Source organism: Anguilla anguilla, chromosome 2 (genome assembly GCF_013347855.1).
Source record: "Anguilla anguilla isolate fAngAng1 chromosome 2, fAngAng1.pri, whole genome shotgun sequence".
In the NCBI taxonomy this organism is placed as follows: Eukaryota; Metazoa; Chordata; class Actinopteri; order Anguilliformes; family Anguillidae; genus Anguilla; species Anguilla anguilla.
In genome coordinates this window covers 67,742,005-67,764,308 of record NC_049202.1, presented here as the reverse complement: position 1 = coordinate 67,764,308, position 22,304 = coordinate 67,742,005, and the positions used below count along the sequence as shown (strand labels likewise).

The window sequence follows — 22,304 nt, the reverse complement described above, 5'->3', positions numbered from 1 at the left end:
GAAAGTTTGAAATGTGGTATGATATAACCGGATATAAACATAGTGTACTGGAAATACAAATTAACGTGTGCACACGTTAAAATGCATATAAGCAGTTCGCAATTATTAATACAGTAAAATGTATGGTTTCCATTTTAAAAATATAAACCTGCAGAGATTGTGGACTTGGTTTAGTTGGATGTGTAATGACAATCTGCCATACGACTAACAAATAAACGAACATGAAACGGACATGTGGCGCATTTACGATATATATACGCTTCTTAAAAAGACGCGCGTTTCCCTTCCTATAAGCGAGTCGTAAAGCGAATTTTGGGGGAGATACAAACAGAAGTAGTTCGTCACACACACACACACACACACACACACAACATTTAAAGCAGGGAGAAGTGGATAAAAGTGGATTGCCAGATTTATTTTAAAATAGCGACCGATTTGTGATTACACAACTAGGCCTACACAACTAGGCCTATAGGCCACAGACTGTTTTACAAAGTGAGAGCTCCATAAGAGAAGGACCTACCACCTTCCAACCTTTTGGAAATGCTGGGACTAGTCAACAGGCTGGAATTGCAGGTGCGTAGTGCACAGACTGGAATATAGGGCTTGAGTAAATCCATCAAGCAGGATGGGGCTAACCCACATAACCCACTGGCCAGTAAGAGGACTTTATACTCAATCTTACAATTTATTGGGAATCAATGCAGCAATGCAAGGATGAGAGTAACGTGCTCCGACCTTCCGGTTCCAGTAAGGATTCTGGCTGCAGAGTTTTGGATGAGCTGTAGATTGAAGGTATTGTTTGAGAAGCCTAACTGGGATGTGACTAATGCATGAACCAATTTTCCAGCATCATGGTGAGGAAATGTATAATTTTCGATGTGTTGTGTAGGCTAAGTGACAGAAGGTTGCTTTGAAGATGTTCTTAATATGGGTGTCCTGGGAGAGATCTGATTCAAAAGTAATTTTAGGTGTAACTGTACAGCTGGCTATTTTTAGGGTTGTATCATTTAAATTGGTGTTTTGTGGACCAAGAATTAGCATTTCAGTTTTTTCAATTTTCAGTATAAGTGACTCAGGCCTTGAGAACAGTCATCTGAAGAGCCTCACCTGATTTTGCTGATACACTACATGGCCAAAAGTTTGTGGATCTCAATACCCCAATATCAACACCCCTGCTGAGGGAAATGCCCCATTAATCCCAAGCTCTCTTTCAGTCTGTATTATTATGTGTGATGCATACACCTCATTACTTATGTTCTGTCTGTAACTAATTCTGTGTTCAGAGATTGGAAACTTAATTTCACAAAATTAGTGCTGTCATGTGGTGGTTTTGGCAGACAGTTTGTTGGACCGTTTTCTATTCCACTCTGGGGCCTTGGATTAATGTTTAAATTTGGGTTTGTTTAGACTAGAAGGTAATTCATATTGGATTAATTAAGCACTTAATGTCTCTAAAAAGCCCTTCAGCAACAGAGTTGCCTATCCTTGATATTGTATACATTATTTAATACAATTGTATCAGTCAAACTGAACCAAATAATATGTTAGATTAATGGCATATCTTACATGGTTGTGTCATTCCAGAAACAGCTTCATGTACCACTGTGTCTAGACAGGGTGGAAAGTGGTAGAGAGAGTGGGATTCATGTAATCTATCATTTATTTTTAATGAACTATCTTGACGGTCATTGGATAATCATAATGGAATGGTCTATATCTGGAGGTTGGCCAGGACTCTGGGACCAACCATGCCCTATGTCATTGGTGATATGCTATATTTGAAGATAACACTGAGTTGGGACTTTCAGTTTTTTGTCTCCTGTAAAGAATTGTGAATTGTACCCATCACAGTGCTGGGGTTGCGATAGGTTGGCGGCCTGTTCTGGGTGTATTCCTGCCTCTCGCCCAATGCGTGCTGGGATAGGCTCCAGCACCCCCCGCGACCCTGCTCAGGATAATATAATGGATGGATGGATGGATAGATGGATAGATGGATAGATGGATAGATGGATAGGACAATGCTGGGGTATTGGCCTTTTCTGCGTGGACGTGAGTGAACACTGCACCCTACTGGCTCGGTGTCAGCACTTCAAGCAACATTCAAAAGTCCTATCCCATTTAGCCATAGCAGTCAAACAGGAGATGATGACAGGGTGTTATATTTGAATGTTTATTCTAAGAACTGTATTCCATTTAATTTAATTTATCTTTTTATATTTTTGGTGTTGGGAATACTGTTAATAATTCCTCCAAAGTATGACTGAAAGTAATATGAAGTTTTATTTGAAATAGACCTAATTCGGTTCTGCAACTTTTAAGATACACACTTTTATCTGAATTGGCGTTGATCATTAAACCAGTGATTAAGGAGCAGTCATTTTAAACAAAATTTTGGTTATGAAAGCAACAACAAATTCTATAAGCCCAAACCATGAGCGTATGTTTTTAGGGTTCTGGATTTATCAACAGTGCCGCGGTTTTGTAGTCATCCAGTAGATGGCAGTAAATACCAGAGGTGGACGTAAGCAAGCTTAACGAACAAGACCAGTCTTTCTACGATCGACCACAGGAGTGCAGTAGAAGTCTTGTGAGTTGACAATGAACTTAAAGGTTGGTCTTTTAAAATTACATTTCAGGTGGTAGTAGGTGGTTAGGATGTCGGTCCAGGAAAAAGACTACAGATAATTAACCATATTGCTAGATATTTGATACACTGTCGAAGGAATGGACCTTGCAGAAAAAATGTTGTCGTTCAAAAGAAAAAAATCGTATTTGCTGGTTGTCTTCAACAAATGTCCAGTTATGTAAGCAGGTTACATGGAAGCTGTACACTGTAAATAGCCTTTTAAAAGGGCATTGGCTGAGCTGTATTTATAGACTTCGTTTGAGTTATTCTCATAATCTTTGTGCAGTTCCTGCCATGTGCTGACAATTTTAAAATAAACATCTATTTACACCAGTATCAAGTGCTTAAAAAAGTGATACCTTTGCCCATCCAAATATATTTTTCCTGGTGTACTGAGCAATAAATGTCCAGTAATAAACAAGTAAGTCCTAAGCACTGCATCCTATGCTAGTGTGTTTTTCGCAGTTACATGTAAAATTCTCTTGGATCCGCAGGGAGTGATCTCCTGCATTACAGACGTGTCTTGTAATGTAAGCACTTTTAATCTAAAAGTGTGTTTGTGGCCTGTGTGTATTTGGGAACCTCTGTAATCCATGTTCTGCCGAGACACCCCCTTAAGTTATGTTATCAGTTGCATTGCGTCTGTGTTCGAAGTGGAGAGTCCTGAGATGGAATTTCCAGATTTCAGACTCGTCCTGAGTGGGAACAGTTCTGAAATGTTCACTGCAGCGTCGAACAGGTGCTCGAGCAAAAATCAGCGATGGATGAGATAAGGCAAGAACGTGCAAGCGGATAGGTCAAGAGTGCCGTCAATCAACGTTGCGAGCAGCTCCGGTTTCGGCCGCGGGCCCGGTTTGCTAGTCTCTTCATTGGAGACCTGGAGGCGGACGGACACGCCCCTCCCCATCTTTTGTACCCCTGCCCACCCGGGCTCCGGTTCTGGCGAGTCATCGTTGAACTGGGTCAGATGGTCAATTCATCACCCGCCACGGCGTCGGGCCGAACGTCAGCCAAACCGACGCGCTTTTCTAGTCGCGTTGATGAATTGCGGCGGAGTTTTGTGGACGGTTCTCGGCCTACGGAACCCGGATCGTGTTACCGTGGCGCAGTCAGGGGCTGAGTCAGGCCCACCAGCCTGACGGTGTGAGAGGTCGCGGTGAGTCACCGTCCCGGGCCCAGACCGGAGCTGCTCGGCGGCAGCTGGCTCGCACGTCGGCTGCATTCAGCGAGCAGTATGTCATCGCAGCCGGTAAAGGCCGAATGCGCTAATGTGTTCCAATGAGTGAAACGGGGGAGGGAATTTAGATCATAGCAAGAAAAAAAGTTGTCGGCAATTTGCTTAGCTTTTTTTTTCCCCCAGTAATTTGCTTTGTCACTCCTGACAGTAATGTGCAATGTGCGCTGACTAACTGACATTGTGGCGCAGCCAAAATGTCCTCCTTGAATTTGGCTGGTGATCTTTTAAAAAAATCACACTTCTCATTGAGGCCTGCAACCTTTCTTTAAAAAAAAAAAAAAAAAAAAAAAAGCTTTTAAAACCATGACTTTAACCTTGTTCAATGAACCGCACAGCTCCAGCCCCTCCCCTTACCACACACACACATTCACACACACACACACACGTGTGCGTTCGTACAGATAGCCCCCTTTGGCAGTGAACTCCGTGCCCTGATCTGAGCAGCCGTGGGCGTGACCTGCAGAGCTTTGATCAGCGCGCGTGGGGCGCGATCCCGCTAATGAACAGCCAGGCTGAGGAGGCCGCTGCGGGGGGGTGTCTCGGCGACCTTGCTCCGGTGCGCTCGAAATTCGGTCACCGTTCCTCCGGCTTTTTCGCACATCACACGGGAGGGGTGTTCGGCGCCCCCCCTCCCGTGTGATGTGCGAAAAAGCCGGCGCCCGGAGAGGAAGAGGGGGGGGCTTTGCGGGAGACACACGTGTGCTCGCTTGCCTTGTGATCCGCGGGGGCGTGGCTGTGCTGTAATCCAATAGCGCTGGTGCTGTGGGCACGGTGCCTGCTCCCCGCTGACGCTGAGGGGAAGGGGGTGGGGGTGGGGGGGGCAGGGGGCGGAAGGCCGGAGCGGGGCAGGGCGGCGCAGCGCGGCGGACGGGCCACCCTCAGTGGGGGAGAGCGGGACGGGGAGAAGGTCAGGGTGGCAGGTGACAGCACACCGGGTGTATAAATAAAGCCGTTTGCCCTAGAAGCAGGGGCCTGTCCTAAAAGTAAGACAACCCCCCCCCCCTTCACACCCTTCCCCCCCCCACCCACTCCAACCAGCACATCAGCAGATCTGAGGCATGGACATGCTGCGCTCCCTAAGCCCAAAACCAGCTCGTCCCAAAAAAGCCCTGGTCAGCCAGCCCTGCCATGTGTGATGGTCGATGATTGATATGCTCTTAATTCTGTACCGTCCCGCAGGGGTCTGTTCCTCGACTCCGCTTCTGCGACCCCCTGAAGGATGAGCTGCGCAGGGCCGGCACAGGGCTCGCATGCCATTTCAGCGTTACCGAAGCGTGTGCCAAAGTCATCAACTGACAGTGTTTGCAGTGTTCATCGAGCATGTGGTTTGGTACTGATACAAACCCTACAGCTGAGGAAGGTTTTCTGTCAATTCCACTTCAGCTCAGTTAATTCATTTTAAATGCTCCGAACACCTGCATCTGCCAGTAACAGCATAAACGTATCGGAATATTACCTCATCCGCATAGGCCCTATGCTGTGATTATGGCCGATATGATGACGCAATCTTCATGCGCCAGAGGCGAGACATTTAATGCACCACTGGTGCTGTAAATGAAGTGAAAACATCATACTAAAAAGTAGCCTAATTACAAGTCATCTGAACCTCTTATTTATTATTTGTTTAAAAGAAATTTTCACAAAGAAAGCCATACACATACTCCGCAGGTCTCTAGACTCATACTCTCTGCTTAATAATTACTAAAAAGTTTGCATGTTTTGCTATACAAATGAAATTTGTTACATTTTCCCTTCGTAGGCTGACAGCTGTGTTCATCTACTTCCTCTTTGAATGTGGAAACTTGGTTGCTGTTTGCATTTGTACGCTAATGTGAAACAGGGAGGTATCATGATTGGCCAATACGACTAGACAAATATTGATTATTGATATCAGCCTTGAATTTACACAGTGTGCAGTGTACACTCCTGAATTTCAGTTCACTTCCCGACTTATTTAAATGAGCTGAAATTGACCCCAGCTCTGCTACTGTTTGCATTGTTGTGGAGCCCAAATGGGCAGCATTACTCCACGAGATAGGAACACAGAGATCTCCTGAGTTTGGGTGTTAGTGACAGACTGACAGGTGGAAAATCCACGTCCAGAATGTAAAAGTCATACCCTGTACTTTGTTCCGGTCACCGCAGTTTGCGAATTTACACAATTCTTCACCTGGGAGGATGGAATTAATTGGTGAAATCAGCTGACTGACTTAATGGGTGGAAGAAACGCAGGACTTTTTTAAACTTCCAAACCCCTGGACTTTCCACCTTTGCAGACTGATACAACTCGCATGTGCTGGTTAACTGCATGTGCGTGTGTGCGTGCGTGTATGTGTGACTGTGTGTGTGTGTGTGTGTGTGTGTGTGTGTGACTGCGACTGCGTGCGTGTATGTGTGTGTGCTTAGGTGCCCTTTGAGTGCGTGTGTGTGTGACTGCGTGTGTGTGTGTGTGTGTGAGAGACTGCGTGCTTGTGTGTGTGTGTGTCACTGTGCGTGCGTGTACGTGTGTGTGCTCGAGTGCGCGCTTGAGTGCGCGTGTGTGTGTGTGACTGCGTGTGTGCGTGTGTGTACGGTCGGGGAGCAGACAGACAGACAGACAGACCTTGCATCAGGAGTGACGCAGTGGTTCTGCACAGTGTGCTGTAGACATGTAGTGCAGACACATTCCTAGACCGCGGCGGCCCACAAGGCCACAGTGCGTCCCAGCCCTCGTGCTGTCTGCTGTCATCGCCCGCGTCTGGCCGTGTTTGAGGAACTGTCACAGACCGCACTGCGGGCTCATCTTAACCACGGCGACAAGGGCCTGCTGTCGCTGCTATCGCTCACGTATGCGCCGCTGCTCGTGTAGCCACTGTCGCTAATATAGGCGCCGCTGCTCATGTAGCCGCTGTCACTAAGATTGGTGCTGTTGCTCGTGTAGCCACTGTCGCTAATATAGGTGCTGTTGCTCATGTAGGCGCTGTTCCTCATGTAGCCACTGTTGCTAATATAGGCGCCGCTGCTCATGTAGCCACTGTCACTAATATAGGTACTGTTGCTCATGTAGCCACTGTCGCTAATATAGGCGCTGTTGCTCATGTAGCCACTGTCACTAATATAGGTACTGTTGCTCATGTAGCCACTGTTGCTAATATAGGCGCCGCTGCTCATGTGTAGCCACTGTCACTAATTTAGGTGCTGTTGCTCATGTAGGCACTGTTGCTAATATAGGCGCTGTTCCTCATGTAGCCACTGTCGCTAATATAGGCGCCGCTGCTCATGTAGCCACTGTCACTAATATAGGTACTGTTGCTCATGTAGCCACTGTCGCTAATATAGGTGATATTGGTCGTGTAGCCACTGTCGCTAATATAGGTGATATTGGTCATGTAGCCACTGTCGCTAATGTAGGCGTTGTTGCTCATGTAGCCACTGTCGCTAATATAGGCGCTGTTGCTCATGTACTGATACTTATGTAAGCACTGTTGCTCATTTAGGCACAGCTTTTGATGTAGGTGCTGTTGCGGTTGTAGGTGCTGTTCCTGATATAGGCACAGCTTCTAATGTAGGTGCTGTGGATGATGTAGGTGCTGTTGCTCATGTAGCTGGTGTTATTGCTATAGGTGCTGTCACTAACGTAGGTGTTGTAATTGATGTGGGCGCTCTTGCTGATGTAGGCTCTGTTACTGATGCAGAACAGTTCTACAGGACATTGTGACTCCAGGGCATTGGCTTCTGGGTGTGATGAAAGCACCACACTAGGCTGACCTGTGTGCCTTTGTGCCTGATGGTACTCTTGGTTCTCTGTGTGATTTGAGCTGTGCTTGATAACATTAGGGACGGGGTATTCCCCTGCCTCACGGTCCATGTACTCAGCCACTTAATCAAAAAAGCTAAATGGGATTAAGGGAGTAAAAATAAAATACTGAAGGCAGCACCTGCAGATTTCTGAGTGATGATTCCCTGCTGGTATTGCTTTTCCATTCAGTTATCAATGTGCAATAGGCACCAACGTGTAGCTGGTATTTGCCTGTGGTTTAGCTTTTTCTATTAGCTATTCATTAACTATCCATGCAAATGCATATCTCTCCTTGTGTGTGAGTGTGTTTGTGTGTGTATGTGTTTATGTATGTGCATAAGTGTGTGTGTGTTTGCTCATGTATCTGTGTGCGTAATTATGTGTATTTTGCAGGGTGGAAGATTCACAGTTGTGCATTTCAGTTTGTGGTATGGTAATCATGGTTTAAACCTGGACCCAGGAGTATAAATGTCTGTAGCCAGTCCTTTTAGAGTACGGAGTGAGTAATTATCATAGAATGGGTTCGCAGGCAGTGATTCTCCAGCTGGCCGGGGCTCTGTTTAAAGTCAGCGTGTGTATATCGCCGCAGGACGCGGGGCTGGGTCTGTTTAAGTGTGAGGCTTGCGGGGTTGCGTGAGTGTGATTGCGCGTGCCCCTCCGTATGACTGATGGCAGGCTCCTGGGAGAGGAGGAGCGCAGAGAGCCTCACTCGCACGCTCACCTCAGGCACATGGCCGCCAGACGCCGCACACTCAGCCTGCACATGGCGGCTTGTTTGCCTCCCGCTCGCTCCCTCTCCCTCCCTCTCTCTCTCTCTCTCTCCCTCTCTCTCCCTCCCTCTCTCTCCCTCTCTCTCTCTCTCCCTCCCTCCTTCCTGCCCTCCCTCTTTCTGCTGCTGGAACAATAACACCTTTTTTTCCGCCCATCTATGCCTGCATTAGTGCTGCCCTCGTCTGTTTGGGAAAATGGCCCATCGAACCCCAATTACCTCAGTAGCCCTTCCTCTTTAATGTTTTTTTTTTTTTTTTTTCCACTTCAGATTATATTTTTCTTCTGCTTTTCTCTGTGCTCTCACTGATGCAGGTTCTTAAGGTTCTGCTTTTTGATCTGTTACTCAAACACCTCTTGTAGTTTGTAGAACATTCTGTTCTGTAGTTCCGTAATGCATGTTCTTCATTTCTCACACTCAAACACAATGCTGGCCACTCTGTGGCTCTTTCATCGTAAAGATACCAAGCGCACAGCACGAGGCCAGTGATGCTGAACAGCCAGCTGGAAGCTCACATGCAACAACATATTTGTTGTTCTTATTACTTTGATTGACAGCCTTATCCTAGGCAGAAACCAGAGCATTAGAAATGCGGTGAGAAGTTCCAATAGCACATTAGCAAGTGCAGCACAGCACGCACGGTGTGGCTGACGTCCGAGGCAGAGCAATCCTTTCCAATTATAACAGCGATTCCTAAGCCAAACAATAAGAGGCGATAATACATCTATGAGTCATGTCCCTTCTGCACGCTGAAAACATTGTGTCGCACATACAGATGATTGTTCTGAAATGGAATGGAATGGACAGTTCCCACAGTTCTCTTCACGGACTACATGACCCCCTCAGCTGGCTGAACACCCTCCCCCCCTCCCTTCCCGCTCTCCCTCCCCCTATCCTTCAGCCACCCACCGCAGGACCAAGCCACCCTTACCACTCCCCCAAAAATGCACCCACATATTCTGCGCCTCTTCATATCGCAGATAGTGTTATACCTTGACATTCTGGCATCGCAGGTCTTCTCATATTAACGCTCGACAAGGCCAATTAACTAGCTCAGCCATTTAGTGAACACGCAGTTACGGCGCGGTAGTCAGGCCGCCCTCGTATTGCGTAGAATTCGCACCGGTCCAGAGATGCACAAAGCCGACAGGCCCGTGAACAACGGCGCTGTTTATCGCGCACCGTCTCATCCCACGCGCCATTTTATTGGTCTTTTGTTGTCTTTGGCAACTTGGCTGCAGCTGGCTGCATCTCCTGAAAAACTGTAAACAAAGAATAAAAAAAAAAAAATAAAAAAAACATTGCCCTGAGGTAGTTTATGCAGTCCGGAGTTCACGTGGCAGTCGGCCAATCGAAGCACCGCTTCCTTCGCCGCTATACGGAACCGTAATTTTGTAGATGTAAACATTCGGGAATAAGTGTCATTTTTCTTTGTGCTACAGAGAACAAACAAATCAAGGCGTGTCCGTTGGTGTGTTTTTGTAGCAGTGCTTAGCTCGGGCTATAGGTTGCATACGGTCGTTTTATGAAATTATTTTTCCCGATCTGTTTTCATCCGTTCGCCTCGCTGCGTTCCAATTGATTACCGTCCGTGTTCAGAACCGCTGGGTATGTTTGCTTTTGTCAAAATCACGCCAGCCGACTCTCATGTACAGCCAACGGTATAGAAGCTACTGTTGCCGCCTACAGTCACGCTCTTTGCGCTGACATTCCAAAAAGCAACGAGGCCAGTACGCCGCTGGACACACCTGCAAACACAGCTGTGGATTTAGAGTCCAGAGTGGACCGTGCAAAGGTATGGGCCGGCTCCCTCCTTTTCTGATGGGAAATTATACTAATTGTACATAAATGTAATACTGGTAAACCAAGACGGAATACATTTTCCTTGTGTTGGCAAATGTACCATTTACACCTACCAAACCTATTGTGAAGTACATAGTATATGCCATTATAGTGCCACTGTTGTATGAGTGAAAACCCCTAAGGTTTTTCCTTATCTCTGCGGTGGTAGGCGAGCGCATATACCGCTACACTACCCAGACGGTAGTTGGGTAGTGTAGTTTTTTTACGTAATTTTCTACGGGCTCTGGGTCAAGGTGCTCCACTGACACATTGTTGCCCGGCTGCATGTGAGTGGTCGGTCACATGGGCTGTGCTCGTTTGCTCAAGCTGTTTGGATTGTGGAGCAGGAGGGCGCAGGAGGGGGGTAGGAGGAGGGGGAGCTGTAGACCAGCTTCTCTTCTGTCACGTCAGTATTTGAAGGATCCTCCGCTTCCTCTGAGCTCTGGTTCTCGCCGTCCGGCTGCCGGCGTCGTCATCGGCGGGTTTCAGTCGTTCCGGTTGCTCGGCAATGAGTCCGGTGTTGCTGTAATGCGTGACAAACAGAATGGAAGACTGTTCCCTGTTGAGTCCTTGCCAAGGCTAAAAGTCTGCTTGGTGGGGTTCTGGGTCAGGGTTCTTTTTGTTCCATCTGGTCCTCCGGTAAGCAGATAAGAGAAAAGGGAAATGTCACCCCCTGTTTAACCTGCGTTCCTAATATTTCACTTCCAGTGAAGTGCCTCTCGCCCCCATTTTTTTAAATTCAGTAATGACCCTCGATAATAGCCGACGGATTTGAAATGTAATCTCTTGACAGTTTAAGCATATGGTTGAAAAAGAGAGGATTTTCTGCTTAACTGTGTCAGAAATGTGCGCTCTGTCAGATGCAAGCATGCGTAAGTGTGGCAAACACTACGCTGATGCCAGTTAATTGAACTACAGTAGACAGATGGGAAGAGTTGTTGACAGTAATCTATGAGGTAATCGGATTAGTGTGCTGTCAAGTCGTAGGAGAAGAATCTGGACACAGCCCCCAGAAACAGTTGATATTAAAAAAAAAAAAAAAAAAACTTATACGTTTTATAACTTTTTTTTTTTTTTTTACTGCACAATACTGTAAGGGCTAATTTCCTTGTCGCATGTTTATGGGCAAATAAAGATAAGATTCAAGGTTTATCTTTTCCCCGCACAAGGAGGAAGTGCTGGCCCATGTGAAGGCTGTGTTTTATGTGGGGGTCACGTTTGTCTGTGTTACACATCGCAAGCAGGTCGGTTCACAGTCGTGTTGTTTACTTCTTCAAGCCCGGGAAGGGTCACATGGCTGGACGATTGGTCACGTGACCCACAGGGCGTCTGCCATCCCTCTGCTGAACCTGTGCATTCAGCTGCAATATACTTTAGGCATTACATGACTGCTGGGTGGCTCATTCGGGTAAGGCACCGTGCTGTGGTGCATAGATGAGTCCCAAGGTCGGTTCTGGATTGTGCCAGCTCTCACAGGAGGCAATGCGCAATTGGCGATGGTGCCCCCCAGGGCATGGGTGGTTTCAGTTGCCCCACATTCGTTTTGCAGACCCGCCAGGTGTGATTGGGGCGGCCGTGCTCTGCGTGCCAGCTGCATGCGAGTGGTCTTCCTTCGATTCCACCCTGTGCGATTTCCCAGCTGGGAATCGAACCTGCAACCCTTCAGCTAGAGGTTCTGTTTCTTTACAGTTCTGCTGCCCCAAAAGGGTTCTTGGATAACGGAGACATTAACCCTCTTAGGTTTTTTGGTAGAGCTATTTGTTTAATTCTTAGCGTGAAGGCCAGACATTTACTGATGTGTGTTTTGCTCGAGGATGCAACGGCAGTGCCTCACCCAGGAACGAAACCCGCAGCCCTCGTAGTTACGAGATCAGCCCTCTGGCCATCAGGCTACGCAGCTGTGTGCACCACAGAACGCGCCACGTTTCATGGATCACGCGAGGTCACGGCGCTGTCGATCGCGGCGGTTGAAATTCAGTGTGAAGTGGCACACAGGCGCAATCCCAAAAGCCTGCGCAAATTTACATGCACATTAAAATCAAAGGGATGGGAGCGCAACAGTTTTAGCGTGATGGATGGTTGCCAGCATTCAGTACACGATGCCAGAGGCACTGAGGATTAGCCCTGGAGACTGTGAGCTTGTGCTGTACGGCTTGTTGTGGTCAGAGCTTCCTGACCTGAGAGGAACTTTGCTCTTCTGACCTATAAAGGATATCTTACCTCAGACAGCCTTTCTACCACTAAATCTGGGTACGTCTCATTCTTGAATCCAACTTTGCCACAAATAAAACCCACACAATGCACATTTCCTGTAGTAGTACACTCTACTAAACTGTAATGTTTTTTTTAATTTTTTTTAGCAATCTTTTAAATGACAAAACTGAGTTTTTGTGCTGTGTTCAATCCATTTAACTTCAATCACTCAGGAAATTAATTAAAATTTTAATCAATTGAAAAAACTGCCCATGGAACATTCTGCCTCTCATTCTTGAATCCAACTTTGCCACAAATAAAACCCATGCAATGCACATTTCCTGTAGCAGTACACTCTGCAAAACCCTCTGATGTTTTCTTGGCAATCTTTTAAATGACTAAACTGAGTTCTTGTGCTGTGTTCAATCCATTTACAGTAACTTCAAACACTCAGAAAATTTTAATCTATTGAAAACTGCCCGTGGAACATTCTGCAATTTTTCAATCAGTGAGTTTAATTGTCATTCTTTTCTTGAACTGGCTGAACTGAAAGGGGATTTGGAAATGCGTGAGCTACCGTACGGAGAGTAATCACCTCTCGCTCTCAAATTATTCATTAATTATTTTCCGCCAGAAACGAATACAATAAATAATGCGTCAATGGAAAGAAAAAAAAAGAAAAGAATTCCCAGAGCACGTGCGCTGATTGGTCGTTTGCCAGTCACGCCCCACCCCCCCCCCCCCAACACGCGCTCTGTGTGACGCAGGCTGAGCGCAGGGCCGGTCGCACAGAGCCTGACCTCCGTCGCTGTGCCAGCGCGCTCTGCGCTCTCAAAGCCTGGGTTTGTGCGCAGGTTCACAGGGACACAAAGGCACGAATGTGCCCTGTGCGCGTAGCTCTGCTGGAATGCGTGGAATTCTTCTGTGTGCTTTCTTTTTATTTTTTTATGCCTCTGCCCCCACTCTTCCAAATCCCTGCTCTTATTTTTTTGTTATGCATTTTTTGGAGATTAATATGATTTAAATGTGTGTCTGTATGCTCCTCCTGGGCTGGGTGGGTTTTTTCCATTGAAGTCACACCCACGAACACGCAAGATCAGAGTTTGATATTACTCTCTTCACCCGGGGACTGCACAGGCTTTAAAAAAACAACAATAAAACAGCGTTGAAGGAATAATTGGTCAGGAATTTGCCATAAAATTACCTCCCGAATGCCTGCCTGTTTCCTCCACAGGTGTTCCGCGAGGTCACTGGCACTTTCGATGCCCTTTGACCCTGCACGACAAACAACCTCTCCTCTGCTGCGTCTCTCTTTTCTGTTCTGTGGAAGAGTTCCAGACTCCCATTCGAAATTCTTTCATCGTGCTTAATATGCACCAATGCACTGTACTTGTTTTTTAACGCACTGCTGCAGATAGGTAGACTGGTTCATTTGGACGTTCCCTACAGGAGGCAGTCTGATCTTAATGTGATCTCACAACGTGTCTTCTTCAAGAGAAACGCGCTTGTCTGTGCAGGACGACTGAAGGGAGGACCGTGTTGGCATGACGCCTCTCTCACTCCTCGAGCTGAGCCCTGAAGGGGGGGGGGGGGGGGGCTGTGTTTGCTGTATTTTGGCTTTTCATCTTCGCGTCTTTTGCATCTTTTTTCGAAAAACACAGAGCAGTGACTCATCGGGAGCGGACGGCTCCGACTCTATTTTTGTCCCTGGAACCTTCGTCACAGGCAGGATGCTGATGCACGAGGGGCTGTTTACCGTTGCATAATCTGGAGTTGATTCATCGCAGTCCAGCTACCCGACTCCCGCCTGCTTCACATTTCACATCTGCTGAATATCTTATGCTCCAGATAATCTTGATTTTTTTTTTTTTTTTCTTTTGCTCCTCGCGTATCACTGTCTCTGGTTTCATGGCCGCACTGCCGGGGGGGGGGCCAATCGCCACAGCTCTAACGCGGCTGTCAGCACCTCCAGATAACGGCGGCTGCAGCGCCGGTGCGGCTGCTCTTCAGGCGCATTATGAGTCGCGGGCACGGACTGCGATTCGTTTTTGTTTTTTAACCTCCAGAGACCCAGCAGAAAGAAAGAATTGGTCTTTTAATACCGAGTTTCTTAGGCGACAAAAACATGTTGCAGTGAAAATTATTTTTCTTTTTAAAAAACCCTGTTTATTTTATTTCTAGTGCGTGTCCCTTGTAGTGTAGACTTCAGCGCAGTAGAACATATGTGCTCTCGTGATTTAGACCAGAGACTCATGTCCCCCTACAGGGGGCAACAATGAAGCGCTGGGCCTTAGGAGGATAATAGCCTGTATGAGCTAATTCTGATGCCTAATAAAAATAGCTTCGGGGAGGCTTACGCCACACAGGCGGTGTGTGCTCTGAAACGGGGAACTCTTAACACGGTGACCTACAGAAGAGCCGCCGCGTTGAGCATCGCTGAAATGAGCCAGGGATGAACAGCGCGGGGGCGGTGGGGGGGGGGGGGGGGGGGTTTTGGGCATGGCTGAGCTGGAACCTGTTCACTCACTGAGAGAGATTCCTGTCTGGGGTAGAGGAAAGGAAAGAATCGTACGCACAAGACTGGACTGATGTAGTCGGAGTGGTCAAGGAGACCGAGCGTTAGGGTAAACAAACAGAGGCTGGTCGGGACAGCAGGTGTGGCGGCTTTGGCTGGGGGGGAGGGGGCTGGGGGGGGCTGGGGGCTGGTCAAAGGCAGGAAGGCGATCAAAAGCTCTCGTTGTTCTGCGCTGCCAAGCTACACTGGGCACAATTAAATTAGGAAGCAGGGCTTGCAAACAGATGTTCTCAAACGGCACAGAAAGTTTGGTTTTGTTACCTGCAGTCCAGAGTATTTTATTATTTGTTGAACAGCAAGCATTCTTCAGCAAAAAATAAAACAGAATCAGAATACACCTCTTGTCTTTTGGGAGTGGCTGTCTAGAATAGATAATTAAAAAAAACGTTTTTTTTTTTCTAGTGGAAAACGGTTGAAAGAATTCAAAACACACACCAACTGTAAATGATTAACCCGCCCTTCCAAAAACATGGTGGGTTCATAGACTTTCCAGGCTGTGTGCTTTGTTATGTCAACAGCGCTTGCCCAAGTGGAATGATTCTGTATGAGGTAATAGCCAAAAACACCCGACTGGTTCTGGTCAGTCGTTATCAGATCGCGTCATCCGTTTGCTGAAAAGAAGGCCTTTTCCTCAGTCTCAGTGCTGGAGCTTAATGGGAGAAACTGAGGACAAGAGCGTCACTTGGGTCTCGTTTTGATATTGCAGAGACTGTACCCTGGGTTTCTCACTGATAGCAGATCTGTCAGTCGGGGTAGTCTGGTGCTTTTTTGCCTCTTGCATTTCTATCAAGCGCGACCCTGAAATAGCTCTGTGACCACAGACAGCATGTTCCATTGCTCCCCAAGGCTTAACTGGACAGCTGACAAGAATCCTTTGCTGAAATGTAACAATTCACCCCCCCGCCCTCCCTCCCCCCCCCGCCCTCCCATCTTAAACTGCAAGCTGCAAATACACCTCACAGTTTTTCTGGGTCCTTAAATGGATCTGTTCTCAGAGGTCTTTCAGTATTTCAGTATCCCCAAAGACTAATTTCTTAAAGCAGGCCAAATAGACCATACTGTTATGTTACAAAAAGCCAAGTGGTATAAACTGCGGGAAAGCATTCCCTGAGAGAAATAGGGGCTGGAAAAAAAAAAAACCAAAAAAAAAGAAAAAACATGACAGATGTTTCTTCAGTCTTTGATTAGAGCTGTATATGGTCTGGCTTCTGAGAGAAGGGAGTGGAGCTTGTACAGTCATAAGTGTGGATTGAATGAGGAGGGCAGGGGGGCGGGAGGGGAGGGGAGGGGGGGGCCCAGGAGCCGGGGGGACAGGAGCGGGGTATGGCCTAGTTTAACGGGGCCGCGCCCTCACCCTCTGCCTTAGCCTCTCAGCCCAACGGGCTGCAGATATGTTGCCAGCGAGGGTTCACGTGAGGTTGTAGCGGGGAAAACGTGTTTTGCTGGAGGAAGGCGTTCGGTGGGTGGGAGGGGCTACGGGGAATGGGGAGGGGCTGACCTACATTCTGAATTGTCCTTTTCTCCTCTCCTCAGCTCTCGCTCTCTGTGTCTCACTCGCCCATTTCTTGGAAAACTGTTAGTGACACGCTGTACAGCTTAAAATTAATTATGTCATCAAGCTATTATGCCACCGCTCCTTTGTCCTGACTGTGGTTAGTCAGCATTCGCCTTCCTTGAATTTTCTGTTCTGCGCAGAAGCCATTTTGAACTGAGGATCTTACGTAAGCGGCAGCTCTGAAGGCTCACAGCTTCCGCGTGGAAGCTCGCTACGTCGCGTCGGCCCCATAGCCAGCAGAACAAAGAGGACAAAAGGAAAAAAATAGTTGTGGTCGTGCGTACGCCCAGAAAGTGGGGCAGACGCCAGCTCACGCTCGGTGGCCCAGTGGTCTGCCGTGACACGCGCTGGCACATAATGCAGAGCTGTGAATTTTCTGAGCGGGGGCGCGCTGGGCATTTTTTACCCAATTCGTACTGCGGCCCCCATCTCCCTGTTCTTTTTTTGGCCCGTCCCAAGCTTTCTCCCACCCCGCATCCCCTTTTTTGGTGCCCCCTTTGCTCCTCACATGGACGACTGACCTATTTTTTCCCACCGGGTAAGGAAAAAAAAAAAAAAAAAACGAAAAAAAAAAAAGAAAAACGAGTGAGCGAGCTATGACAGCAGCTGTGATTCATTTCTGAACTCCGTCTCCCTGCATGCTTGTGGCCAGCCATGTCATGTCATGTCCAGGGCCTCTCTGGTCCTCCCCAGTACCACCGTCCTCTCTGGCTCACGTGTTCCGCTCCGCACTGTTACCTAAGAGCCAGGTGCACGTGGCCCGTTGAGCTGTGACGCCTTATCAGGACCCCGGTGCCGTCCTGTACTAATCCTAGAGCGGTTTTCAGACTTCCCTCAGATAAGTGGAGGCTTTACTGCACGTGAGATTTCCGAGACCTCCAGAATGGCATTGCTCTACTGAGCTCTCCTGTGAGTCATGTTGTGCCAAAAGTGTTGCAGATTCAGAGTTTTAAACCAACTGGTTTTTAAGAAACGGGGTAACATTACATCCTACAGTCATGAGTAATGATAGGGCTGTTGCGTTTTTTAATACAAATACCTTTTAAATCCAAATGCGTACTTTTTTTAATGTATTGGGGTGTGCATTTCATATAGCCCTTTGGTGATGATTGTGCATCCATCCATCCATTATCTAACCCACTTATTCATGGTCAGGGGCGTGAGCCAATCCTGGCATGCAGTGGGTGAACGCCGACTGGTCACCAATCCATCACAGGGCACTCAAACCATTCACTTACACACTCATACCTGTGGGAAAGTTAGGGTCTCCAGTTAGCCTAACCTCCATGTTTTTGCACTGTGGGGAAAAACATGCAGGAAACTGGAGTACCCGGAGGAAAACCACGTAGACATGGGGGAGAACATGGAAACTCCACGCAGAACTTCACAGACAAACTGAATGATTGCCATTTTAAATAATCACGTACTGCCCGCACAAATGTGCATCATATGCCACATAACCTTCGGCAAGGTTTTACCACAAAGGTACATGTTGTCAGACAGCCCACTGAGTCCTCAAAAAATGCTTCTTTAAACTTCATTAAACCATTCATCCCTGTACAGTTTCTGGGCCCCGCGATCGCTCGCAAAGAAGCACACACTTGAACAGAGCGTCTCTGTACTTTGCACATGAACGCATATCGAGTTACATAATTCTTTTGGTTACATCAGCAGTTTATTTTTGCCTGGCGCACAGTGTTGCATCCAGACGGCAGCGTGGTTGGTCGTTGAGAGATTCTTTGCATTTTCGCGTCGGTGGGAGAGCCGCGCCCTCGTCCTCTTTGCCCCCCTGTTTGAGTGACAGCCGGGCTCGGGTTGGTTAGGTAAGGCGCCAGCGTTGTGACACGAGGCTCTTAATCAAAATCTAACAGGGGCTGGGCTCGGGTCCAGCAGGAAGGAAATTTGAGAGGCAAAGATACAGTGAGCTCTTTGTTTGGCTTTGAGTTCCTCTCTGCTCCCCTTCTCCCCCCTCCCCCATCTCATTCCCGCTTCCATCCCTGCCCTCCCTTATTCTCTCTCTCCCACTCCGCCCTTCTCTCCCTCTCTTTTTCTCTCTCTCTCCCTTTCTCTCTCTCTCTCTCTACCCCTCCCTCTCTCTATCTCTCCCCCCTTCTCTCTCTCTCTCTGCCTCTCTCTCCCTGACCTACTTTCTAGGTGCACTGGTTACATAACCGGGCTGCTTTGCTTTATTCACTCTGAATGCCCAGTCCCGGCTTGCCACAGTCTCTGACCTCCAGAGAGCTTTGCTGGCTCTCTCGGGCAGGAAGTGGAGCAGACGGGGGGATGGGGGGGGGGGGCGGAGGGGCCCGAATCTGCCCCGGTGCCAGGAGTGAGAGAGGGCACTGGATACAGGGTCGCTGCCAGGGTAGGCAGGGAGAGGGAGCGTTGGCCCCTGACTGTACAGTGAATAGTACAGTCTGTACAGAAATGCGCTCGGGGCTACCTTCGCAGGCCCGTGTTGAGCGTAAGGGAGTTTGCCAGCGGTTCGCCCTCTTTGTGTGGGATCAGAGGAGACTGAGCACAGCGGGAAAATGGGGGATTTGACTGTGTAACCGTTTCCCCCGGGGTCCAGTGAATTATTCTGACAGTACTGCAGAATCTGTGCTACACACTCGGGATTCGGATGACAGAGAGAAGGAGAAGAGACGGAATTAAGGGGGAAAAAATGGGCATGAGATGGTTTCCTGAGGCTAAGGGGTTTGACCAGCAGAAAAGTGGTGCATCTCTCAGACTCGCCTTTTGAACATGGAAACATTTGAAAAGCTTTTCTGAGTCGTCAAGTACAAGGTGGTGGTGCGACGTTCAACGTTGTTGCTTCGCACAAAAGAGGTTTTTCAATGGTATGTAGCCCAGGCACCACAGATAGAAATGACCCCCCCTGACTAATGCTGGCACATATATTCATGCGTATTGTCCCTGTCAAATGAAAGCAAAAAAATGTAATCAATCTGTTTTGAACAATAACCTGGGCCTTTATGAAACACCTGACTTGGACTGGTATACGGTGTATAGATTGAAGGCTTCAGAAGAAGACCTGTGCCCTCAGGTTGAACTCAGTGACTACTCAAATGTGTGCAAACACGCTGTGGTTTGAATATGGAAATATGATCCGTGAACTTCGGACCGTGGGCTGCTCTGTGGTGGCCTCATTTAAAAAAAAAAAAAGTTTTTATATAGCTAAGGCCTGCATTACTATTACGAGCCACTGTGGACCATGCTACTCTATCCACAAGCAACTTGGTCATGGAATTAAAACAAGAAAATCCTGGTAGTGTTATAACCAGGCACCGCTCTGGCCTTCCTGCTGCCCTCAGCGATGTTGCGGACTGGTAGTTTGGGGGTGGGGGTGGGGGTGGGGGAGGGGGAGGGGGAAGAGAGCGCCAGGCCTGGTTACAAAATAAACTCACAGCTACACCAAAACCCCCCTCACCTTCCCCCATGATTTGTATAACTGACGTAAAACAGCATTTGCATGCAAACCACATGTGTATCCCAGCGAATGTTTTTTTGTGGTGAGCCTTGTCCGTTTGTGTCGGACATCTCTGAACCTAGAGGTCCACCTCCCTAGATGTCTAGATTCTGTCTTTTTTTGCTCACTGGGATATAACTTTCCAGTCAGGAGTGTGAATGCAGTGTATTATGAAGAGTCCTCAGGCACTCAGCAGTAGGATGAAGCAGAGGCTTAGGGGTTGTCCCATTGGGTTATTTTTAAGTTTGGGAGGTAATGTATATTTATTTGTTTTTTTGTTTGCCAGAACCCCCCTGAACACACCTGAAGGTAGTGAAACACTGTTTTGCTGTAATGTTTACATCAACTCATACGCTATGTAGCAACCAGGCACTAGAATCGGCATAATGAAACACCTTCCTCTTGGCGTTCTGAGATCCGGTGGAGCGGCTGGCTGACTGGGTCCAGCTCGTTTCACCGCATGGCCTAATCCTCATATCAACAACAGAGCAGAAAGCGAATGTGAGTCACCAGGCCTGGTTTTCACTGAGACGTGGACTCAGTTTAGATCAATAGCAGCAGTGGGATACGAGTCCTTTGTGGCGGGGGGGGGGCGGACGGGGGGGGGATGATTCTCACCCTCGCCCGTTGGACAGTATGCCATGAGGCCAATAATGAGTGGATGTGCACAAGCGAGGCTAGCAGGGCTTCTCTCAGAAGATGGCTCCACACAAAGGGAGGAACGCCGGCGTTCTCCTAGCCGACGCTAACGTAGCGGGGCAGCCGAGACACACTGACTGCAGGTGCCACGGAAACCTCCTCCTCAGGCTCGGACTGTAGGAGCCAGATATCCCCACACCCTTGTTTCTCAGTGCATGCCTTGAGCATGTGCAGAGGCCATTTTGTGATGTAACTCGCCCCCACCGCACCCTCCCAGCCACCCCCCCGACTCTGCCCCCTCTCCTGACTCCTCATTCCTCTTCACTCCCCTCTCCCCTCTCCCTGCTCTGACTGCCTGCTCCCCCCCCACCCTTATTCACTGACCTACTTTCCCTTGACCTGTTTTTCCAAGCTTCTGCGTGTTTGGACTGACTCAAAATGGCTAAAAAAAGGGAAGGGGAACCACAGCGGAATTCGCCGTGCGCTGGGTTGGGCCTCGTCAGGAAATGTCGCCTTGTTATCGCTTGGGCGGAACCGTGGCGATGGGGGTGGGGGGGGGGGGGGGCGGTGGGGGATTACTCAGGACCCGGGCACAGGACAGGCCTAACAAAGGGGACAGGCGGGGGGCGGGGGGGGCCGTCTGATTTGAAAGAGGCGCTTTATTCGCTGGCTTCGCCCAGGTTACAGCTGTGTGAGCCCGGACCACCGTGGGGCTCTTCCTTTGTCCCGGGCCGTGGTTACGAGCGTGACCCCCTTTCCAGCGCCGCGTGTGCGGGGAGCTGGTCCTGACTCACTGCCCTCATTCCGCTTTTCTGAATGGCCCTGCTCGTCCAGTCAGCCCCACTACTCCGCTTTCTATTTTTGTATTGTGTCCTTTTTTTTCTTTCTCTCGGTCCATTTGCGAGGGATTGTGCTGTTTGGCCAATGACGCTTTTGCACATATTTTCTCGTTGCTGTATTTTTCGGCTCAGTTGTTTTTTTTTGAAGGATTTCAGTCCCTGCCCATAGAGCTGCATTTTTACATGACTCTGCTGGCTTCCTCCATGCTGTCTTAAATTTGTAGCTTCAGGAGGGAAACCAGCCAGTGGATGAAAATCGTTATTTCATAGTTGTAGGGGTAGTATTATTTTGGCCCCTTCTTCAGTGCTGGGAATACATTGTCAGTGTTATATAAACGTTCTGGCTCAAGAGTCAGGCTGAAGTGGCAGCCTCTATTTTTGCTAATTACCAGCTGTTGGATTAGGAACTTACTTAAGGTGGAGAAATCGTGATAGTCAAACTGAACATGTGAAATTTCAACCATCAGATGTGCGCGTGTGCGTATGTATATGTTTGTGTGTGTGTTTGTGTGTTTGTCTGTCTGTCTACCTTATGTAACTAGGCCACTGTCAGTCATGTACATAAGCCACACTGTTGGAACACTGTGTGCCCATGTGTCACTTTAATGCTCATCTCATTTCAATTAATCCTTTGTGCCAGGAGAGAGAAAGGCGGTATGTGGAGGGAGGAAGATGGACAGACAGAGACAGAGAGAGAGAGAAACATGGAGCGCGTTGTGTAAGAATATAGCGGTTTCTCCTAGATGAAGGCACAAAGGCTGTTTTCAGTCACATTCAGC

At 48.2% G+C, this 22,304-nt stretch overlaps 1 protein-coding gene across 1 annotated transcript in view; it reads left to right on the top strand.

Moving 5' to 3' along the window:
• The first annotated feature begins 9,791 nt into the window (after positions 1–9,791).
• Positions 9,792–22,304, top strand: part of LOC118220656 — an 84,931-nt gene continuing 72,418 nt past the window's right edge. Inside the window, exon 1 of the mRNA XM_035404698.1 lies at positions 9,792–10,208. The gene's annotated coding sequence lies outside the window, so the exon portion shown is untranslated. The remainder of the gene's footprint in view (positions 10,209–22,304) is intronic.